A 22,458-nucleotide genomic window follows, 5' to 3' on the forward strand; every position below is an offset into this window, starting at 1 on the left:
AAGAGTGTTATATAGAAATTGTTACATTTGCCTGGGGATTACAGGAGGAAAGAGCAAAACTTTAGGCTGAATAAACAAGCGTTATCATTCTATAGCTTAACTCCTTGGTTTTTTGAGGACAACACAGCCTGGATAATGTTTTCATTTCTGATTGTCTTATGACTTTGCTCAAGGTGATTGAGGCCATCCCTCCAGCCAAGGCTCCTCACTTGCTTTGTGCATCCCAAGAGTTATGCAAAGCTGCAGTACAATTGTGCTCAGAAGCCTACCAGATCTGTTGTGCAGAGAGCTGGTCAAGATGTGTGGCAGATGAGTTCACCCATTTAGTGCCACAATACATTACAGCCTCCATGGGTAAGCAGAGTTTCGTGGCATATTGAATTCTGAACAACATAGCCACACAACACGAACAGTGTTCTTCATTTTCAGTTGTTATTTAAAAAAATAAATAAATCTGGGAACTTTTCAGGGTTTATTTTCCAAACATAAAAACAGGTTAAAATGGGATAAGAGGAAGAAAAGAAAAAAAATGGTTGAAATTCAGGAAAATAATAATAATATGTTCCCCCAGTGGTGAGGGAGGAGAAAGTAGGGCTGGGACTAGGTAGGGAAGGGGCGGGAGAGGCGCAGGGCAGCCCATTGGCTGCTCCTGGGGCAGCAGCAGGGAGCAAAGTGGAGGCAACTGTTAGTGGATGTGGGGCAGGGGGCGCGGCTCTTGCTGTTATGTGCACCCCAGGAGGGCTGTGGGTTGGGGGACTGTGCCAGGCTATTCCCGGGTAGTGTGTGCCCCTGGATCTGCATTCAGGACAAGAGTAGACTTTTCCCAGTGCTCGGACAGGCAGCAACCTGCTGTTGTCCAGTGCACAGATCTGAGGGCCTGCGCCCCCCGGGAAGAGCCCAACACAGCCCCCTCAGCCCGCAGCCCTCCCAGAGCACATAGCAGCAAGGGCTATGCCCCCCCACCCTGACCCCGTACCCACTGACTTACAATTCCCTCCGCAGCTGACATCAGCCATTCCCAGGGCTGCTGCAGCGAAGGCTGGGGTGAGGGGGAACAAGCGAAGCTTGTGGCGCAGCTTGTCCCCACTCACCCCAGCCCCTGCTGCAGCGGCCTCAGGAATGGTGCTGCACCCCCAAACTCCTGGAGCTCTGCTTGGCCCCATTCAGAGAGGAGGTAGCAGTAGTAAAAAATGGCAGTACAAGACTAGCCTGAATGAAAAGGACCAACAGGCACAGAGGCTATACTACTCAGGTAGAAATGGCAGATAGGGCACCTCCAAGTGAGTGAGAACATGCGTTCCCTAGGGACAACTAGTGGTGGGACATATTTGCAGCACCTGGGATGGTCCCAGAAGACTTACCTGGGGCCCTGGGGGCCTCCTGGCGCTCCAGAAGCAACAAACAGGGTTCACAGAGCTGGGGTGGCAGCCAGACCATAGCTCTGGACAGCCAGGCTCTGGTTTCAGGTAGTAGACATTGCCACCAAGTGTGCCACACCCCTTTTTTTCTGGCAGTTTTTTTTTTGGCACCAGAACCTCCCGGTGTCAAAAACACCTGCCACGTTGCAAATTAGAAGCGTGGTGAATGCCTGCATGTGCGGTGTGTGCAGTTTGCAGCATCACAGATGGGTCAGAGGTGCTGCAAGCTACATGTATGCACTTGTCTGGATGTACCCACAGGTTTCATTTGCAGGAACAGCACAGGGGGGGCTATACCTTTCATGATATTTGACTCTGTTATTAGAAGATTGCTCAGTGCAGATTTAGGAGTACAGTAAATAAGATGAAAATATCTCCTTTCTGGAGTGCAGCATGCATGTTATTTATTTAGAGTCTATTTTCTTGAATACTGCTACTTCAAAACTGAACTGTTCCATAAAAATCACACACTTTTAAGGGGATGTTAACACTGCTATCCAGATGTGATTAGCCATACATTTTACAGAGAATTCCAGGGAGCCTGCAAAAAGGGTTGCAAATGTCACAAAATTTAATTTACAATCACATTTTGTTATGGGAAAGAAAGTAGTGGCTAGGGAAATGAAACTGCTTGTAGACTATGCATTGTTATTCCCAGAGTAGTGAAGGAAAAGGAGAGAAGCAATGAAATCAGCAACATCTTTTGTGAGCATGATCTGATCCATAGTATCAGGAAAGGAAAGCATCAACAAGGGATGGGTAAACTGTTCTGAATATAATAAAATTCAAACCAAATCAAATCAAACCATATCAAATTTATATAGACCATAAACGAACTAAACTTAACCATTTTTCATGGTTTATAAAAGTGTAGTTAATGTTGTTGTTATTGGTCTATTTTCTAAACACCCCCATAATTTCTGGCTTCTGCTAGGATCAGAATTACTTAAATGCTTTTAAAAAAGATTGTTTTGTTTTTGCCTTTGGTTTAGCACTAGAAACCATGAAAAGGGCTCAATCTTATGAAAATTGCAGAATTTCAGGTTTGCTCTTTGTTAGCAGGTTTACATTTTATTCAATCATCCCAAATATTACACACGTAAATATAGAAACAAAATGAACAGTTTCCCAAGAGTTAGCATAGCTAGAAGATGTCAGGAAGATGCTGAAAAACAACCCTCTTACGATGTCAGGAAATACTACTGTTTTTGACCTTAGTCCTTTTTTTGAAGTCTAAAACAGCACTGCTACAGGAAACCCACAATAAAAAGGTATACTTTTCTTAACCTGTCTGCCTTAAATATCTTCTTAATTAATAGAAAAAATCTTATGCATTTTATCATTTCCCTTTTCAAATGTATTATTAAAAAAATGATTCCCTGGGAGAGATGGCAGGTATATTTTCTTTATTGTCTGTAGTTGAAAAAGATATTGGAAGGGATGATAACATTTTAACAGAAAAAAATATATTATAGTTGAATGGTGAGTTAAAATATAAGAGTTCTTCCTTATGAAATGTGCAATTATCACAAGATATAAAAAAATAAATTAGTAATATAGCGTGCATCTACACGTGCATTTAAGCGCGACTGAATTTAATGTGCTTTAAGTTAATGCTCATTAAGAGATTATTGGCAGGTATTGACAAATGCAGGGACCTGGCACTGAAGTTAATCCCAAGTCCCTACAGCCCCGCCATGTGGTTCTGTGGCCACCGTGGGGAGCTCTAGGCCCTGGCTACATGGCTACCAACACTTTGCAGCTAAGTTGAAGCCAGAGCCAGCTGCCATTTCGGAAACTCTGATCCCTGGACAGCCATTTTCCTGCCCAGGATCTGCATGCTCAGAGCAGGGGCAGCATGCAGTAGCTCCCTCTTTGCCAACTACAAGGGCTGATCCAGCACCTGCCCCTGCCAGCCATACCCAGTGCCCTGCCTCTTCAGTCTGGCCCCAGCCAGGAATGACTAGCACCCTATGCTCCTGCTAGCCAAGGTACTAGATCAGCTACCGATGGAGGCCAGGGCACTGGCTGTGGGAGGCCCTGCCCAACCCCCTCCTCCTGCATGCCCTGCTCCAGCCTGCCTGCTGTGCCACCCATGCATCCCCTACCCCCTGCCCACCTCCCAGCACCACTCTCAGGTCATGCACATGGATGAAAGAAAAAACCTTATTATCCTCACAATACTCCCCCCCATCCCTCCCCCCTCCCCTGTCAATAAACAGATCCACCTCTCCCCTCAAACAACAGAGACCCTCCCTGCCCACCAACGATTAAAACCCACTTATAAGTGGGAAACTATATACAAGGGGAAAACTATTTACAATATTTTGGGTCTTCAAGCTCAGAGTAGGGGGCCAAGCGTAGGTGTGGCTAGGGGGCAAGGCTGGCTATTCCCTGGAACTGGGCTTAGGCTGGCCTCCTAGTGGCAGGGCAGACCCAGCACTAAAGTTAGTGCTGGAACACATCTACATGTGTGTTAATGCAAATTAACTAACTGTGCTGAAATTTGATACCTGCATTTGCAGGTATCAAATTAGGCAGTATTAACCTAAATTAATGTGTATTAAGGGAGCACACATGTGGCTACATGACTGTAATGACCATTACCTTAGGCTACTGTGCATTAATGTGTCTCATGTAGGCACACCTATATAGTGTACTTGTGTGTATATACTCAATGCTACCATGCAAATTTTTTGGTTCCAGCAGGTATTTCAAACTCTGAAATTACATTTTTAACAGGTTCTAGACAACCCACACCAGATAAGTGGATTAAAGCCACCCAGGAAACTATAGGCCAGTTAGTCTTACCTCGATCCTAGGAAAGCTGTTTGAGAAAATTATGCTGGCACACATCCAGGAGGGGCCAGCAGGGGACTGCATGCTTAGGGGCAGGTCCTGTCAGACCAACCTGGTGGCCTTTTATGATCAGATCACCAGATCATTAGATGCAGGGGTAGCAGTGGATATAGCCTTCCTGGACTTCCGGAAGGCTTTTGACACTGTCTCTCACCCCGTTCTCATTAAGAAACTGGGGGGGCTGTGGTGTAGACACCCACACAGTCAAATGGGTCGCCAACTGGCTGGAGGGCCGCACCCAGAGGGTGGTAGTGGATGGGTCCTTCTCAACCTGGAAGGACGTGGGCAGTGGGGTTCCGCAGGGCTCGGTCCTCGGGCCCGCACTGTTCAACATGTTCATCAGTGATCTGGATGAGGGGGTAAAAAGCACCCTGTTCAAATTTGCTGATGACACTAAGATGTGGGGGGATGTGGGCACACTGGAAGGATGCAACAGGCTACAAACAGACCTAGACAGGTTACAAGGGTGGGCGGATGAGAATAGGATGGGTTTCAACACAGACAAGTGCAAGGTGATGCACCTTGGGAGGAACAACCGGCACCATCCCTACAGGTTAGGGAACTCCCCTCTTGTCAGCATGGAGGCGGAAAGGGATCTGGGGGTCATCATTGACGCCAAGATGAACATGGGCTGGCAGTGTGGAGAGGCAGTTAGGAAGGCCAACCGCACCTTGGCATGCATCCACAGATGCATCTCAAGCAGGTCCAAAGAGGTGATCCTCCCCCTCTGTGCAGCACTGGTCAGGCCGCAGCTGGAGTATTGCGTCCAGTTCTGGGTGCCACAATTCAAGAGGGATGTGCACAGCGTGGAGAGGGTCCAGAGAAGGGCCACTCGCATGATCAGGGGACAACAGGGCAGGACCTACGAGGAGAGGCGACAGGACCTGAACCTGTTCAGCCTCCATAAGAGAAGGCTGAGGGGGGATCTTGTGGCCTGTTATAAACTAGTCAGGGGGGATCAGCAGGCATTGGGGGAGTCACTGTTCCCCCGAGCACCGCCAGGAGTGACCAGGAATAACGGTCACAAGCTGGCAGAGGGTAGGTTTAGGTTAGCTATCAGGAGGCGCTACTTCACAGTCAGGGTGGCTAGGGTCTGGAACCAGCTTCCAAGAGAAGTGGTGCAGGCTCCTACCCTAAGGATGTTTAAGAGGAGGTTAGATGAACGTCTTGCTGGGGTCATTTGGCCCCAGTATTCTTTCCTGCCATGGTAGGGGGTCGGACTAGATGATCTGCTCAGCTCCCTTCCGACCCTAGAAACTATGAAACTATGAAAAATACATTTATCTTATTTTTTTTTGTTTTCTCTTTAATATTAACCTTTAATGATTTTTCTCCAGCATTCTTTTTCAGATTCTTGAATTGCTATCCTGTCTTTTGCATGGTTTTGTCATGATACTTGGGATAAACTCTGTGGTCATTTGAAACTTGTGAATTGTAAGAATTTGAATGATAATTTCAAGGGATACAAGAATTTTTCCTGAGTGGCTTCAGAAAAAGATCAAAGAAGGCATTCAGAAAAAGATAACAGCAGGCATTCAGTGGATGCATCTGCATTTAGCATGTAGCTATAGGCAGTGGGAAAAGCTATTATGTGCTGGGGGGCTGAGCAAAACTTAAAAGATACTTCTACTGTACCATTTATAGGTATGGCGGTAGGAGGTGCAGGGGCAGTGCAGGGCAGGGTGTGGGGGAACTCACCTGACCCCTGCCCCTCCCTCCCATAAGGGCTGTTTCAGGGATAGCATGTCCTGGTGCTGCATGTGGCTGTGGAGGAGCGCCTGAAGGCAGGGCATGGTGGTGGTGCTGGAGCAGTGGAGCTGTGTAGAGCTGAGCACATGTGGGCCACTGGCCTGGCTGCACACTGAGTGGTGCCATGCATTGTAGGATGGTGGCCCTGTGGTACTGGTGCTGTCACTGGCCACTGCAAAAATTAGTTTGGGGTGGGGTTAAGCCCTGTTATCCCTGGCCTTCTGATGCCTATGCATGTAGCAATAAACATTGGTGCAGCTTGTGCCAGAGTTTAATGCTCCTAGGCACAGCACTTACATGTGCACCCAGGATTGAGCTAGAGTGAAACAGCACCAACTGGCATGGATCCAAGGGGTCTGCTGCAGGTCCGGAGCTGCTCCACCCTGGCTTAATGTGTTGTGAGGGGCTGGCTGGGGCATAAGGGTTCTACTGTGTAGGGCTAGCTGGCAGGCAGACCCTCATTGTCACACCCTCTTGCCCCAGCCAGCCATGGTCACCATCTACATGTGCATTTTGGCACACTAAATAACTCCACCATAGGAAAGTATTTGTCCTGGAAAGTGCTATCTTACAGCACAGTTGATTAATTTACTGCACCCTAATAGGGGTGCACGTATAGAAAGTGATACTTTACTGTGGAGTAAATTAGTCAACTCAGCAGTAAAGCGCATGTTTTGATGTAACCCAGTGGCTGTGTCCAAATGAGTGTCGACATGCGGTATGTGACACTGCAGACTTCCCATATCCTAACCAGGCAACCTGCCACACGCCAGAGTGTGCATAGCATGGGCGTTCTCTAGGAACAAGTAGCAGTGGCACAAGGTGTGCTGCTGCTACCTGTCCCCAGGGAAACAAACATCCACACTCATCTGGACATGACCAGTGTCAGCATTCTGCTGTTCCACTCTTTCTTTGCTCCTTTTCCCCTTCATTTTTCTAGTGGTCAGCTATATGCCATGCAGTTGTTTTTCTTATATTTGCATGGATGTTTTTCAAGTGGTTTGCTTAGCATATGTTCTCAGTTGAGCGACCCAACAAGTTTTGCATGAAAAATGAAACCAACACATTTGGGACTCCTGCCAGTTTCCTGAAAACAGGAGAAAAATATTTACTTAGCACAGTTTGAGTTTTTTCATTTAAATATAATAGGTTTTTTTGCTTTTGCAAGGCTGATTTTGAGTGGGAATAGTGAAATGTTCATGTCCCAGTGAAAAGAAAAGTGAAGGTCACATTGAAAATGGAACTTTTGCTGCAATGCATGTATGTTAGCTGAAAACTAAACATATGACGTTAAAAATAAGATTTTTTTCAAGCATGAGAGGTCATAGTGGATTAATGACTAGAATGTACCATTTACAGTTTACCTGTACTGGTTTTTCACTGATGAAAGGCAAGAATTAGATGGAATAACTGGCCATAGCATATGTTAGTGATAATTCTGGTTTGGATAAAGTGAGCTAAAAGTTTAACTAGAGACCCATCTCTTCCTGTTGCCCTGATCCAAATCTACTGTGGTCATGAGAAGTGCTGGTGAATCTATTTTTGCCATGTGCATCATGGGAAATGTGCATCTTCTGAAGTTGTACTGAGTCTGTTTCTGGTATTTTTCATAAGCTAAAGGATAAGCTAAGCTATTCTTCATACACATGCACATACACACACACATACGTGCACGCACAAATATATGTATACACACACACATACACACACATATATATTTTAGGGCTGTGTGAAGATTCGGTCCCTGATTCAATTTGGTGGGCATTTGACCCAATTTGGTGGTTGAATCTCCAAATCTGAATTGAATCAGAGGACCCTTTAATCTCCCCAGATTGAATTGGAACCCTCTGAATTGATTTGGAAATTCAGAGAGAGACACAGCTTTAAATGTTGTTTCTACATACCTCTAGGTAGCAGGCAGCTTGTTAATGCTATGATGCTGGAGCACGCGGAGTGTCCCTCAGAAGTACAGGGGGCTCCCCAGCATGCTTGGTAGCAGACCCGGAAGTGGACCAGAAGCACTTTCAGTCCACTTCCAGGTCCACCGGGAAGTGTGGGGGGCCCTGTACCCCTGGTCCACTTCTGGGTTCACTGCCAAGCACATGGAGGGCCTCCGGATGCTCCTGTGGGATGCTCCATCCACCCCAGCATCACAGCATTCACAAGCCATGCTGGTACTTCAAGATATATAGAAAAAGCTTTTAAAGCTGTGTCTATGAATCTTCAGATTTGGATTCGGTCATATTGAATTAGGGACCATGATCTGAATCAATGAACCAAATCACTGTCCCTGATTCGGGCCAAATCTGAATCCAAATCCCACTTCACATACCCTTAATACACACGCACAATCTCACGCACATATTAGGGCTGTGAGAAGTTCTGATGGGTGTTTCATTTCAAAGCTGTTTTGATAAGTTTCGAGCTTGAAACAGCAAAATCAAAATGAAATGAAAATCTTCAAAACAGCTTCAAAATGAAAGGGGGGCACTCAAAACATTTCAAAAGTTTCAAAATATTTTGAGTTTCAAAGCCGGGCTTGCTTGCAGCTGAACAGAAACTAAGGAAAGGGAGGGGAAGAGGGGGGAAGCACTGCTCTGATATTGACTGTGTAGGTGGCCAGTGACTGTGATCCTTCCCTGAGGTTCCTTCCAATCCCAGTGCTCTGGGAGAGGGAGGGAAAAACTGCATAAAAAGCACTGTTTGAACTGAGCTTTCTCTGTGCTTTCCCACTTACAAGCGACATGAGTTTTGCTCTGAACAGTTTGAAGTGCAGTTTCCCAGAAACCCCTACACCTATCTCCTTGAAACTTGATAGGCTTTGTGGCTTCAGCAGGGGCTACCACTTCTGCTATTTTCATTCACATCAGGAAAATAATGCCAAAGTTATAGACATTTTCGTGATTCCTCATTATATCCTATGGGCAAAACATTGAGACGCGTCAAAACAGCAAAACAGTTTTGACAAAACAAAATGGAACAACGCTTCGAAAGTGCAAAATGAAACACTGTCCCTTCAAAATGCCAAAATGGAAGTCGAAACAAAATGGTGCCGTTTCACACAGCCCTAAATGTGTGTGTGTATTTGCTTGCAGTTTTTTTCAGCATTTATTACTAACAAAACAGTCTTGTTAAAGTTTATTTAGTCCATGTTCATGAGTTTGTTTATTTATTTTTAAAGATAAATTAGGTAATTACAGAATATAGTGAGCAAAGTACCATAACATTTTTCACGTCTAAATATGAGCCTGGTCATTTTTCCCTAGACATATTTTAATTCTAATTATTTTGGCCACCTAGGCTGAACTATAGCTAACAAATGCATTTGTCAATGCATCTTTTTAATTATTATGAATCAACATAAACATTTTGTAAACGCTCAAGTCAGCATAAAGTTCTGACTTCTGTTTTACCCACTGGAAAATGTCCTCTTCAGTCTATTGGAGATGCAATTTATTTTAGTTTGCCTCTAAAAGAACAAATTTAATGGATACAAACATTGATATATAATTTTTTTAATTAGTATTCACCTCCTAAACATGTCTGTGGCTGTTTCAGTATTACAAACACTTGGTAAAAAGTAAGGTTCTATATACATGCTACACAATCAACATACACAAGAGTAGACTGTGGATGATGCATAATTTACAAGCATCATTGTTTTCTTTGTAAAGACATTTTTCAGTTTGATCTATGAATACATCATGACTGGGAGAACTAAGCAGTATCAAGGCATTTTTACAGAAGGCAACTTTTTGGTAAGATATCCATAATGTATCATGCTGTTGAAATTGGATCACATTGGCATGCACCATTAGATACTTGGATCAGTGGTTACTGATTCATTGTACTGTAGCCAATAAATAAAGAATGGAGTCTAGGTCCTCAAATGTGTCATTTCAATGGAGTTGAAGAGAGTGGCAATGGTGTATGGAGAGTTAAGCATCTCTCTATAACTGTGGACCTTGTATCATAATTCCTGTTACATTATCACAGCTGGTATGTCATATAAAATAATTACACTTGCCATAATTGCTTAGCTTGAGATAGCTGTCTATAGACACTGGGGCAGATGCACGTGTTCTTGGTAACATATATCAAAGAAAATTGTGTGCTATGGTGTTAAAGTTTGTCTGCACCAGACACACATTTGTAGACACTAATGAAAAAACAGAGTACCTCATCATTGCTATGTCTACACTTTTGTATTTAGATACTTGAAAACCATTGTTGATTAAAGGAGATGCTGTTCAATTGTTGTCATGTTGCCTTTGGAGTTTATACTTCCTATAAAACATCACTTTTACTGAGTTACACAGTTAATCAAGTGCAGCTAAAATAACAAAATAGAACTGATTAATTTACTGTTACCACCCACGAACTGGAAATATCTGCTAGGCAATGTATTTTTGGTATCTCTGATGGGTAATAAAACATTCAGTCAATAACCTGTTGATTTAACCATACAAATGTCACTGAGGAACCTCTTTCAGGATGCAAGACACACTAGGAAATCTTGTCGTCACACCAGACAGTGAAGCTAACCTATTTAACAATTTCTTTGCTGCCATTTTTCTGAGCAGGGACCACGGTCATCTCCGCCACCGGGACCCCACTAGGCCCCAAGGGGAGGTGCACCTAGGCCTAGGGTCATAGAGTACCTAGTCAGGGAACTTCTGGAGCAACTGGACATGTTCAAAACAGCAGGTCTTAACGATCTCCACCCTAGAGTGCTGAGGGAATTAGAAGAGGTCATTGCGGGACCCCTGGCACGGCTTTACAAGCACTCATGATGCTCTGGCATTGTGCCAGTGGACTGGAAAAGGGCCAATGTGGTCCCCATTTTCAAAAAAGGAAGGAAGGAGGACCCAGGAAACTATAGGCCAGTTATTTTTACTTCGGTCCTGGGTAATCTTTTTGAGAGAATTATCCTAGCGCATGTCTGCAAGGGGCCAGCAGGGGAGATTATGCTTAGGGGCAACCAACATGGGTTCATTAGAGGCAGGTCCTGTCAGACCAACCTGGTGGCCTCCTATGACCAGGTCACAAAATCCTTAAACACAGGTGTAGCAGTGGATGCAGTCTTTCTCTCACCCCATTCTCATTAAAAAACTAGGAGACTGGTGTCAATACCTACACAGTCAGGTGGGTCACTAATTGGCTGGAGGGCTGCACCCAGAGAGCGGTGGTGGATGGGTGGTATTCAGCCTGGAGGGATGTGGGCAGTGGGGTTCCACAGGGCTCGGGCCCGCACTGTTCAACATCTTCATCAGTGACTTGGATGAGGGGATAAAAACCACCCTGCTCAAATTCACTGATGACACTAAGATGTGTGGAGAAGTAGGCATGCTAGAAGGGAGAAATAGACTGCGATCGGACCTGGACAGGTTACAGGGATGGGCGGATGAGAACAGGATGAGTTTCAACACTGACAAGTGCAAGGTGCTGCACCTGGGGAGGAAGAACCGGCACCATACCTATAGGCTGGGGAACTCCCTTCTCGTCAGTGCAGAGGCAGAAAAGGATCTTGGAGTCATTATTGGTTCCAAGATGAACATGGGCCAACAGTGTGGGGACGCGGCTACGAAGGCCAACCATACCTTGTCATGCATCCACAGATGCATCTTGAGCAGGTCCTAGGAGGTGATCCTCCCCCTCTATGCAACACTGGTTAGGCCCCAGTTGGAGTACTGTGTCCATTTCTGGGTGATGCACTGCAGGAGGGATGTGGACAACAGGGAGAGGGTCCAGAGGAGAGCCACCTGCATGATCAGGGGGCAGCAGGGCAGGGCCTACGATGAGAAGCTAGGGGACCTGAACCTGTTCAGCCTCTACAAGAGAAAGCTGAGGGGGGATCTTGTGGCCTATTACAAACTAGTCAGGGGGACCAGCAGGCATTGGGAGAGTCCCTGTTCCCCCCAGCACTGCCAGAAGTAACTAGAAATAATGGTCACAAGCTAGCAGAGAGTAATTCAAACTAGACATAAGGAGGTGCTACTTCACTGCCAGGGAGGCTAGGATCTGGAACCAACTTCCAAGAGAAGTGGTGCTGGCTCCTACCCTGGGATTCTTTAAAAGGAGGCTGGATGAACACCTTGTCGGGGCCATTTGACCCCACTACTCTTTCCTGCCATGGCAGTGGGTCAGACTTGATGATCTGCTCAGATCCTTTCTGACCCTACCAACTATGAAACTATGAAACTTTTTCTAGACAAAATGGAGTGCATTTCCTAAGCAGTGCAGTGTTTTAGCCATGGGACTCTCATAAAGATCAATGAGAATTGTCTGAACATGAACACAATAATTGAAAGTATACCCTTATGTGGTTAGCTACAGAAGAAGTCTAATAACACAGGTGGCTTTCTCAAAAAGCATAAGATTTTGACTTAATCTTATTTATGAAGGGGACATTCTGGTAGATAATTAGTAAATCTACATGGTAAACTAAAAAAGAGTAGCTGAAAAGTCAAATAAGTTTCTGACTTAATTTTACAACATCACCAACTAGCAACTACAATCTTTTTTAATCCTAAAGTATATTATTATATTGTCATTGTAAGTGTTTCCTTGAGCTCTATATGTGCCCTTGGCTCTTCAGAGATATCTGAAATTAGATACTGCCATTAGACACTTTAGCAGCCAAGTCACAAATGACAAAAACATGAATAACTTGTAAAGTACAGCCAGGCAGAAAATAACAATTACAAATGAAAATGAAAACTTGTTTCTGAAGGTGTAGATCCCATTGTTGCTTAAATATAACAACAATGGGATCCACACCTTCAGGAACAAGTTTTCATCTTCATTTGTAATTTTCATTTTCTGGAAATTATGATTCTGCTAAAAGCTTGCTCTAAGTCAAGATGACCTCACCCAGACACTCAAAAAAGGCAAGACTGACAGAAAGACCATCTCTAAAGCTCTAAATAGTCACCTCATGTGGGCTTTGACCGGGACAATAAGACTGCAATAGAACAGCTTTGCCATTTTCACTTATTAGCGTTCCATCTTCCATTGCTATTCCTCTGCTAGCAGGTAGTAAGGGAGAGCACACAACTTGGCTAGCTGGACCCTAGAATGAGCCACAAGAACCCTACAGATGCACAGTGCCATGTTTCAGGGTAGAAGCCTTAGCACATTATATTCCATATAATTAAGAGGGATTTGAAGCAGGGCAATGAACTCATCCATCTGTAGTATCCAGGGACAAAAGTTTATATTCTGGGAGAGTATAGTCATCCAGATGATCACTGAAAACTAAATGAAGCTCAGAGAACTCAGAAGCTTTCTTTAACAAGGGAATACTATAAAAAATGTAAACTTGGTCATAGTACTAGAGAAGAGTATGAGAGTATGGCATAGCAATGCAGGAAGAAGATTAGGGTTGTCAAAAATAAGAGAAGGTCCACAGGTTTCTTACAGTATGTGAAAGTCAATCTGGTCACAGACAATGCAGAGAAGGATTAAGATTTAATGCCTTTTCTACTTCAATTTTTGCAAATAGGGGAAGCAACCAGATGAGTGCAGTTGGCATTACAATCATGTAAGGAAACAAACAGCATAGAATAATGCCAGTACAGGCTAGGGCTTACTTAGAGAAGCTAGATGCTTTCAAGTCAGCATGCCTGGATGGGATTTACCTGTGGAAACTGAATGAATTGGCTGAGGTAATTGTGGACACATTAACTACTTTTTTGAGACCACAGGGGTTGGATGAGGTCCCAGATAACTGGAAGGGCAAATTTAGCATCTATCTTTAAGAAGGGAAAGAAGGAGACTCTGGGGAACTATAGACAAATCAACCTGACCCCTGTACCTGGAAAGATCATGGAGCAAGTCCTCAAGGAAACCAGTGTGAGAAACCTAATGGAGAACAAGGTGATCAAAAACAGCCAGCATGGATTTAGCACGAGAAAGTCATGCCTGACCAATCTAATTCCCTTCTGTGATAAAGTGACATGCTCTGTGGATTAGGAGAGAACAGTAGACTGTCTCCCACAAATTTCTAATTAACATGTTAAGGAAATACAAAGTAGATGAAAGTTCTGTATGGTGGATACATAACTGGTTGGATCATTGTTCTACAATGTCTACAAGTGGAGTTCTCCAGGGGTCTGTCCTGGGTCCAGTATTGTTCAACATCTTCATTAATGAATTGTCAAGTGCACACTTAGCAAATCTGTGGAGGACAGCAAGTTTGGTGGAACTGAGGACACTCCAGAGGGCAGAGCCAGAAGACCTGGGTAGACTGGAGAAATGGTCCACAATCAGTGAGATGAGATTGGACAAGGAAATGTGTGAGGTCTTGCATTTGGGATGGAATAACCACATGCAAAAATACAGACTGGAGAATGACTGGCTAGGCTGCAGTATTACAGAGAAGGACCTGGGGGGGTAATGGTGGACCATAAGCTGAATAGGAGCCAACAGAATACTGGGTCGTATAAATAGGAGTGTCACTGCAAATCAAGGGAAGTGATTCTTCCACTCTATTTACCAGTGGTGCGGCCTCACCTGGCAACAAAAATGATTAGAGGCCAGGAAGACAAAGTTTATCAGGAAGCTGAAAGAACAAAGGTTATTTAATCTGGGGAAGAAAAAAGTATTTAATAAGAATTTAATAACAGTCTTCAAATTCCTGAAGGGAGATTATAGAGAGAATGGAGATGGGCTTTTCTTTGTGGCCAGAGAGGATAGTACTAGGAGCAGCCAACTCAAGCTGCAGCAGGATAAATTTAGGCTAAAAAGTAGAAGGAACTTCCTTACTATTCAGGTGGTCAGGAATTGAAATAGGCTACCTAGATAAATTGTGGGCTTTTCCTTCTTGGAAACTTTCAAGAGCAGGTTAAACTGATATTTGACTGGGATGGTTTTGTCAGAAATAGTTTCGTAATTTCATAGTTTTATAGTTAGTAGGGTCGGAAGGGACCTGAACAGATCAAGTCCTACCCCCTAGCATGGCAGGAAAGAGTACTGGGGTCAAATGACCACAGCAAGGTGATTAGCAAGCCTTGTCTTAAAGACCTCTAGGGTAGGCGCCAGCACCACTTCTCTTGGAAGTTGGTTTCAGATCCTAGCTGCCCTGACAGTGAAATAGCACCTCCTGATGTCTAATCTGAATTTACCTTCTGCCAGCTTGTGACCATTATTTCTAGTCACTCCTGGTAGTGCTCGGGGGAGCAGGGACTCCCCCAATGCCTGCTGGTCCCCTCTGACTACTTTGTAACAGGCCACTAGATCTCCACTCAGCCTTCTCTTATGGAGGCTGAACAGGTTCAGGTCCCTTAGCCTCTCATCGTAGGCCCTGCCCTGCTGCCCCCTGATCATGTGAGTGGCCCTCCTCTGGACCCTCTCCATGTTGTCCACATCCCTCTTGAAGTATGGTGCCCAGAACTGGACGTAATACTTGGGCTGTGGCCTGACCAGTGCTGCATAGAGGGGGAGGATCACCTCCTTGGACCTGCTTGAGATGCATCTGTGGATGCATGACAAGGTGTGGTTGGCCTTCCTGACTGCATCCCCACACTGCTGGCCCATGTTCATCTTGGCATCAATGATGATTCCAAGATCCTTTTCTACCTCTGCACTGATGAGAAGGGAGTTCCCCAGCCTGTAGGTATGCTGCTGGTTCTTCCTCCCCAGATGCATCACCTTGCACTTGTCAGTGTTGAATCCCATCCTATTCTCATGCGCCCACCCCTGTAACCTGTCTAGGTCTGATTGTAGCCTATTCCTTCCTTCTAACATGTGTACATCCCCCCACATCTTAGTGTCATCAGCAAATTTGAACAGGGTGCTTTTTACCCCCTCGTCCAAGTCACTGATGAAGATGTTGAACCGTGCGGGCCCGAGGACTGAGCCCTGCGAAACCTCACTGCCCACATCCCTCCAAATGGTCAAAAATGACCAATCCACTACCACTCTCTGGGTGCAGCCCTCCATCCAGTTGGTGACCCAATTGACTGTGTGGTTGTCAACACCACAGTACCCCAGTTTTTTAATAAGAAAGGGGTGAGAGACAGTGTCGAAGGCCTTCCGAAAATCCAGAAAGGCTATGTCCACTGCTACCACCGTGTCTAAGGATTTGGTGACCTGGTCGTAGAAGGCCACCAGGTTGGTCTGACAGGACCTGCCTCTAATGAACCCGTGTTGGTTGCCCCTAAGCATACTCTCCCCTGCTGGCCCCTCATGGACATAGGCCAGAATAATTCTCTTGAAAAGTTTACCCAGGATCGAGATAAGACTAACTGGCCTATAGTTTCCTGGGTCCTCCTTCCTTCCTTTTTTAAAGATGGGAACCACATTGGCCCTCTTCCAGTCCTCTGGCACCACACCAGAACACCACAAGTGCTCGTAAAGCCATGCCAGGGGTCCTGCAATGACCTCAGCTATTTCCCTCAGCACTCTGGGGTGGAGATTGTCTGGACCAGCTGATTTAAATACATCCAGTCCCTTCAGAATTTTCCTGACTAGATCCTGACTGACCCTTGTCCTAGGTGCGCATCCCCTGGGGCCAGAGGGGGACCTGGTGGGGGGGCTGATCTGGTCCCTGCTCAGGAAAATGGAGGCAAAGTAGTCGTGAAATAGGTTAGCTTTGTTGTCTGATGTGACCACCAATTTTCCTAGCGTGTCTTGCAGGGGCCCCACGTTACCCGGAACCTTCTTTTTGCCCCGTATTTATTTGAAAAAGGACTTCTTGTCCTTGATCCGGGAAGCTAGTCCCAGTTCCATCTCCACCTTGGCCTTCCTAACTACCCCCTACATCCCCGAGCAACCGCAGTATAGTCCTCCCTGGTAATGGCCCCTCCCTTCCATTGGGTGTACGCCTCCCTTTTAGCTAGAAGACATTCCCGGATGCTTTTGGTGAGCCATGGGGGCTTTTCTGCCCTCCTGCTCCCTTTGATCCATGTTGGGATTACCTCCCTTTGGGTTTGGAGGATTGTCTCCTTAAGGAGCAACCACTCTTCTTGGTGTCTTCTTGGACACCCAGGTCCCCTCCCCTCTGGGACCTCAGTGCTTCCCCAACTATTCTCCTTAAATCATTGAAGTCCACCCTCCTAAAATCTAGGGCTGCTGCCTTGCTGCAGGCCTTTGCCAGCTTGCACTGGATGGTGAATTCCAACAGGCAAATCACTGTCGCCCAGGTAGTTGAAAACCCACAGCCCCCTCACCAGGTCGTCACCCATGACCAGCACCAGGTCCAACAAGGTGTCTCCCCTGGTGGGGCTGTGCATGTCCTGGGTTAGATGGAGGTCCTGCATTTTGGCTAGGAAGCTATGCGAGCAGTCAGACCTGGCTGATTGCTCTTCCCAGCAGATGTCTGAAAAGTTCAGGTCATGATGACCATGTCCTTTGACCTAACTATCTCCATGAGCTGACTTAAGAAGTCCTGTTCTAGCTCATCCCCTTGGTTGGGTGGTCTGTAGTAGACCCCCACCATTAAGTCTCTTTCCCCTCAACTGCCTTGTATTCTAACCCAGAACACTTCTGTGTGCCCCTCCTCTGACTCTGTGCTACCTGATGAGGATATGTATTCCACCTTAATGTAGAGTGCCACACCCCCCACCTTTCCTCCCTGTCCTGTCCCTCCTGTACAGCCTATAGCCCTTGATATTCACCACCCAGTCATGTGTTGGGTCCCACCACATTTCAGTGAGCCCCACTATGTCTGGGCTGGTGTCAGCTAACAGGAGGGTAAGTTCCTCCTGCTTGTTTCCCATACTACAAGCATTTGTGTAGAGGCATTTGAGGCCTCCTGTGGATGTGTGCACTGGCCCCCTAATCACAGCATTGCCCTGGCCCCTGTTGCTTACCTGTGTATATGTTCCGCTCGTTGGTCTAGGCTGGGCTGTACTTGTGAGTGCTGCTTGGTTTAGCAGTCCAAGGCTTCCTCCTCCCTCATCTTCCCCTTCCCTGATGAGCCTAGTTTAAAGCTTGCCAGAGGAGATCCACCAACCTAGAAGAGAACACACGGTTACCTTAAGGGGAAAGTTGGAGCCCATCCCACCCAAGCATGTTTCTCATCATGATGTGCAGGTTGTTTTCAAGAAAGCCAAAGCCTGCCTCAAGACACCATTCCCAAAGCTGCCAGTTGGTCTCTATGATGCATGTCTCATGCCGTCTTCTACGTCCACTCACTGGTAGAACAGAAGAGAATACCACCTGTGCACCTAACTCCTTCAGCACGCCCCCCAGAGCATGGTAGTCCTCTATTAGGTGATCAGGGCTTCTCCTGGCCGTATCATTAGTACCCACATGGACTAGGACCATGGGGTAGTAATCAGTGGACTGGATCATGGCCTGGATCATCATGAATCTTTGCTTTGGGTAGGCAGCAGACCTTGCGTGTTGAGGGGTCCTGGCAACAGATGGGGCCCTCTGTACCTCTCAGGATGGAGTCGTCTATGACGATCACTCAACGCTTTCTCCTCCGGGACTGCTTAGCTCCTTTGGCCTGTTTAGATAGCGGAGAGTGTGGAGTCGCCTCCTCTCTGGTTGCCTCCTCTCTCTCCTCCTCCAGTGTTGCCAGGGCCTCGTACCTCTTCTCCACCTGGACTGGAGGAACTGGTATTGCTGTGTTAGGAGCAGCCCTGGTTCCGGAGGTGACCATCTGCCACTCTGCAGTGGAGGGCACTTCCAGAGGTGCTTTTTCCTTGGGTGTGTGGCCCTGCAGGGAAAGGAAATAGCCATCAATTGCTTCCTCCACCTCCCTGATTCCCCTCAGCCTGCTAACCTCTTCCTGAAGCTCCCTCACCTGCACCTCCAAGGCCCTTAGGTGGATGCCTGCAGGACAGGTGTGACGGTCCCCAATCCCTGTCCCCCCAGGCCTTGCTGGGCAACCCCCACAGGCCAGGGGGTGGGAGGACACCTGCTCCCCCATGGGTTCTGTCTGGGTGGAGGCCTCAGACAAGCCCCTGGTAGGCTGCTCCCCCCGGGCAGGGCCCATGTCAACACCATCATAGGAGTTGCTGCTTGTTTTTAGCTTAGTGCAGTAACATCACACTGCCCTATTAGGAGTCTCCCTCCTGGCCCTTCCTGCTTGCCTGCCGGCGCGAACACCGACACGCTGTGTTCATGCGGCATGGCTCAAGAGCATGGCTACCTACTGGCTCAGCTAAGAGGGATCCAGGAGGCTTCCCCTCCAGATCTGGCTCAGTTGCATCCAGTCCCTCTGCCCACTTATCTTAGGGGGATCAGCTGCTGCTACGCCCGCTACTGGTTCCGCTGCTGCTGTGTCTGCTTCTGCCTCAGGTCTGGTAAGGGGCCATACATGTGTGCGGGACACACATGTGCCTGGATCCCTCCTCTCCCTGCTGCTCCTGGCTCCTGGCTCATCCTGCCTTAATAAAGGGGCTGGTCTAGATGATGTTATGTGGTCCAGTCCTACTTTGCAATGATCCTATGATCCTAGGTTTTGCCAACCTTGAAGGAATCTCAAGGAACCTCAGAGTTTTCTCTCTGCCCTACCTAGTTATTCCAGTTACAAAATTTTGTCTGATAAGTAGTTATCTGACTCCTAGGCTAGGTACAGACAAAAAGCCCAAGGCTGAATTGATTCAGTCTTTACAGGTTAGCCTAAGGTGCACAAATTAAATTGAAGCAGAAGTGACAGAAAAGTGAACCTTTGATTCAGGAAATATAGCCACATGCCTGCAGTGGCTCAGACCAGAAGCTGGGGGTGCTAGAGCATAGGTGTCTGGCTGCGTGTTCACTTCCTCTTCCTTCTGCCCCTGAGGTCTCTGGGAATTGCAGGACAGCATTGGGACTCTGCAGGGTTCTTCATCACCTCCTTTTTTTGCTTCCAGGTGTCTCTGGGATGTGTAGTCCACAGCTGCAGCTAGCAGTCAGTTTAAGTGGGGCCAGGGTGATTAAACCTGCCCCTCCCTCCCCAGCCCCAGACCCCATCTGGGGTTTGCTGCTGGGGGGGCAGTGCCCCCCATCATAAACTGGGCTGGATCCCCAGCCTGGCTTGTCCCCTGCCACTCCCTTGTCAACCAGCCCTCACTACTCAAGCTAAGGAGCAGAGGGGCAGAGCCAGCCCTGTTCTCTGAACCATAAAATGCAGCCCAGCCAAGGGCTGGAAAGCATGCTGGAGGACTGTGATTTATCTTGAACCAGGAAGTGGTTTGGTACAGAAGTTTCATAAACCCAGTTTGACCCAAATCAATTAAGTCTGATACTGCATTCAACCAAGTTTATCTTAAACCAGTTTTAGCCATTTTGAAACTGGTTTATGTATACTGAACTTCTGTTCTGTTACAGTTTTAAACCAGTTTCTGATTACTTAAACTGGTTTATGTGTAACTTCTGTCCCTAGCTTTAGCTACCAAAGGGACATCAAGTATTTTAAAATGCAAGCACTGTGCATAAAATGGCTATGCATATGAACCATACACACACATGAACGCATGCAAGCATGCACATCCATTCCTTTCATAGCTCTTTTTGGAATTATTTAATTTCATATGTGATGTATGTAAAACATTATTAACCATGGCACTCAGGCTAGTGATTCCTTATGCTGCTGGAACTGTATATGGCTCTATAGTTATTACCAAGCAGTGAAATTCATGACTCCATAAGAAGATTTTTTTTGTGAAGTAAATGAAGAAAAATACTTTTTTAGACCCATCTGCCAAACATAACTTCATACACAAACCGAATATAAGAACTGGCTCAATGAATTAGAGAAACTAAGAACCCAATATAAAGAACTGAATTCAGTTGGACTATATGTAGATATAGGAATTTTGCAATAAATAGTAAGATCAGGATCTAATAAGCGGTAATATTTACATTATGTAAAGTACATATAAGATACAGCACAAATATCAGACAAAAGTGTAATCCATCATGAGGCATAGGACTGTTTGCAAAGAGATCATCAGCAAGGCCAGCAGGGAACAAGACCAAAAAGACAGCACAAGATTAGAAGAGATGGGAATCATGTCTCCCCTAGGAATGTGATTTTTTTTTTTTCCTTCATGCTTAGCTCACAGACAACTTGTACATATTTTTCTCCTGTTTTGGAAAATAGTTGCAAAACATTATCAGTTGGAGTTTCACAGCATTTCAAGGAAAAATTTATTTGATTTTTGTGAGCTTGTCCCAACCCAAAGGCAAATAATTAATTGGTTTTATTTGACCAAGGAATATAGATTGCTTCTTCCAAAAGAAACATATTTTGCTAATAGAGCTCCTGGGTTTTTCAAAAAATACAGAGTCAAATTGCTCTAAATAAAGAATTGAGATGTTTTAATATCTTCTCATAATGCCGAGGAGACTGGTAGATAGACATAAACTCATATCTAAAAGAGATTGATCGTTACTGCTTTTATGAGTCAAATTATATAATGCAACCACAACTGTCATAAAAATCAATAGAATCCTTCAAATTTCTTGCTGTTCTTCTGATTTTTTTCTTTTTAAACACATTTTTGTTATTAAATAATGCATTCAATTTTAGCCAACTCTTTTGACACAAAAATAGTTTTTGTCACTCAAATCATTTTAGGTTCTTTGTACTAACCTACAATTATATAGAAAAGCACCAATCAAGAGTAATTTTCAAGAATATTTGCCAGTACGCAGCAAGTAGAAAAGCAAATGTAGTATTTTCCTATATTTGAGTTCACTTACTGAGCTGTAAAAAATAAAATGGTATCTGGGGAAGAGAATGTGAGGCCAAGAAACTGTAGCTTGCTGTATCTCATGTACATGACAGGCAAACAGAGGTCTGAAAGGCTGTGCTGCAGGAAAAGAAGTAAACAATAATCTCAGGAAAGCAAAGACTCCTGAGTATGGTTATGTGGTAAAACTATTTGTATTTCTAAATTGCATTTAAGAGGGTGGAGAGGGTTATGCTGACTCTAGGGAGCATGTTGTTCTTGGAGAAAAACCAGTGTGTATGCTGATGCTTCCATGATTTTTGCTGAGTTCTTCCAGGTGACGTGCAGAGTCTGAGAGATATAGAGAGAAAGGAGAGGCCGAACAAATACAGTAAAAGAAAATTGGTTGGTTTAGACATCTTCAGGGTAGAGATGATCATTGATTCCATACAAGCCATATAAGGAGACCCTGAAAAAACCCAGAAGGAAAAAAGAGTATTAAAATAGAGTTCAGAATTACATGATCTGGAAAAGAAATGAAGAAAAAATACTGAATTAGCAGATATCCTACAGCTGGTAACCCTAGTGAGAGACTGGCATGTACAAGGACTAAAATTGTGCTTTCAGAATATGACTAAATGTTTTTTAATGAAGGACAAAAATAAAAAAGATGATCCAGAATTACTATCTTACTCCCAGTGTTCTCCTTTCAAAGTGATTATGAAACTCCATTTATGGAGTTACTTTGCACAGCACAACAAGCTGCAGAGCTATTATAAACCCTTTCAATGCCAAGGAGCACCTTCTTCCAGTGACCAAGCATG

General features: G+C 45.4%; 1 long non-coding RNA gene across 1 annotated transcript in view; it reads right to left on the minus strand.

Moving 5' to 3' along the window:
• The window catches only part of LOC149865890 (uncharacterized), a 166,660-nt gene that overhangs the window by 72,592 nt on the left and 71,610 nt on the right, over positions 1-22,458 (minus strand). Inside the window, exons 2-3 of the long non-coding RNA XR_016441562.1 lie at positions 18,411-18,693; positions 17,840-17,982 (exon numbers count right to left, since the gene is read on the minus strand). This is a non-coding gene — a long non-coding RNA (uncharacterized LOC149865890). The remainder of the gene's footprint in view (positions 1-17,839; positions 17,983-18,410; positions 18,694-22,458) is intronic.

This window comes from Crocodylus siamensis, chromosome 4, assembly GCF_052110815.1.
Source record: "Crocodylus siamensis isolate JL-2025a chromosome 4, ASM5211081v1, whole genome shotgun sequence".
Taxonomy (NCBI): Eukaryota; Metazoa; Chordata; order Crocodylia; family Crocodylidae; genus Crocodylus; species Crocodylus siamensis.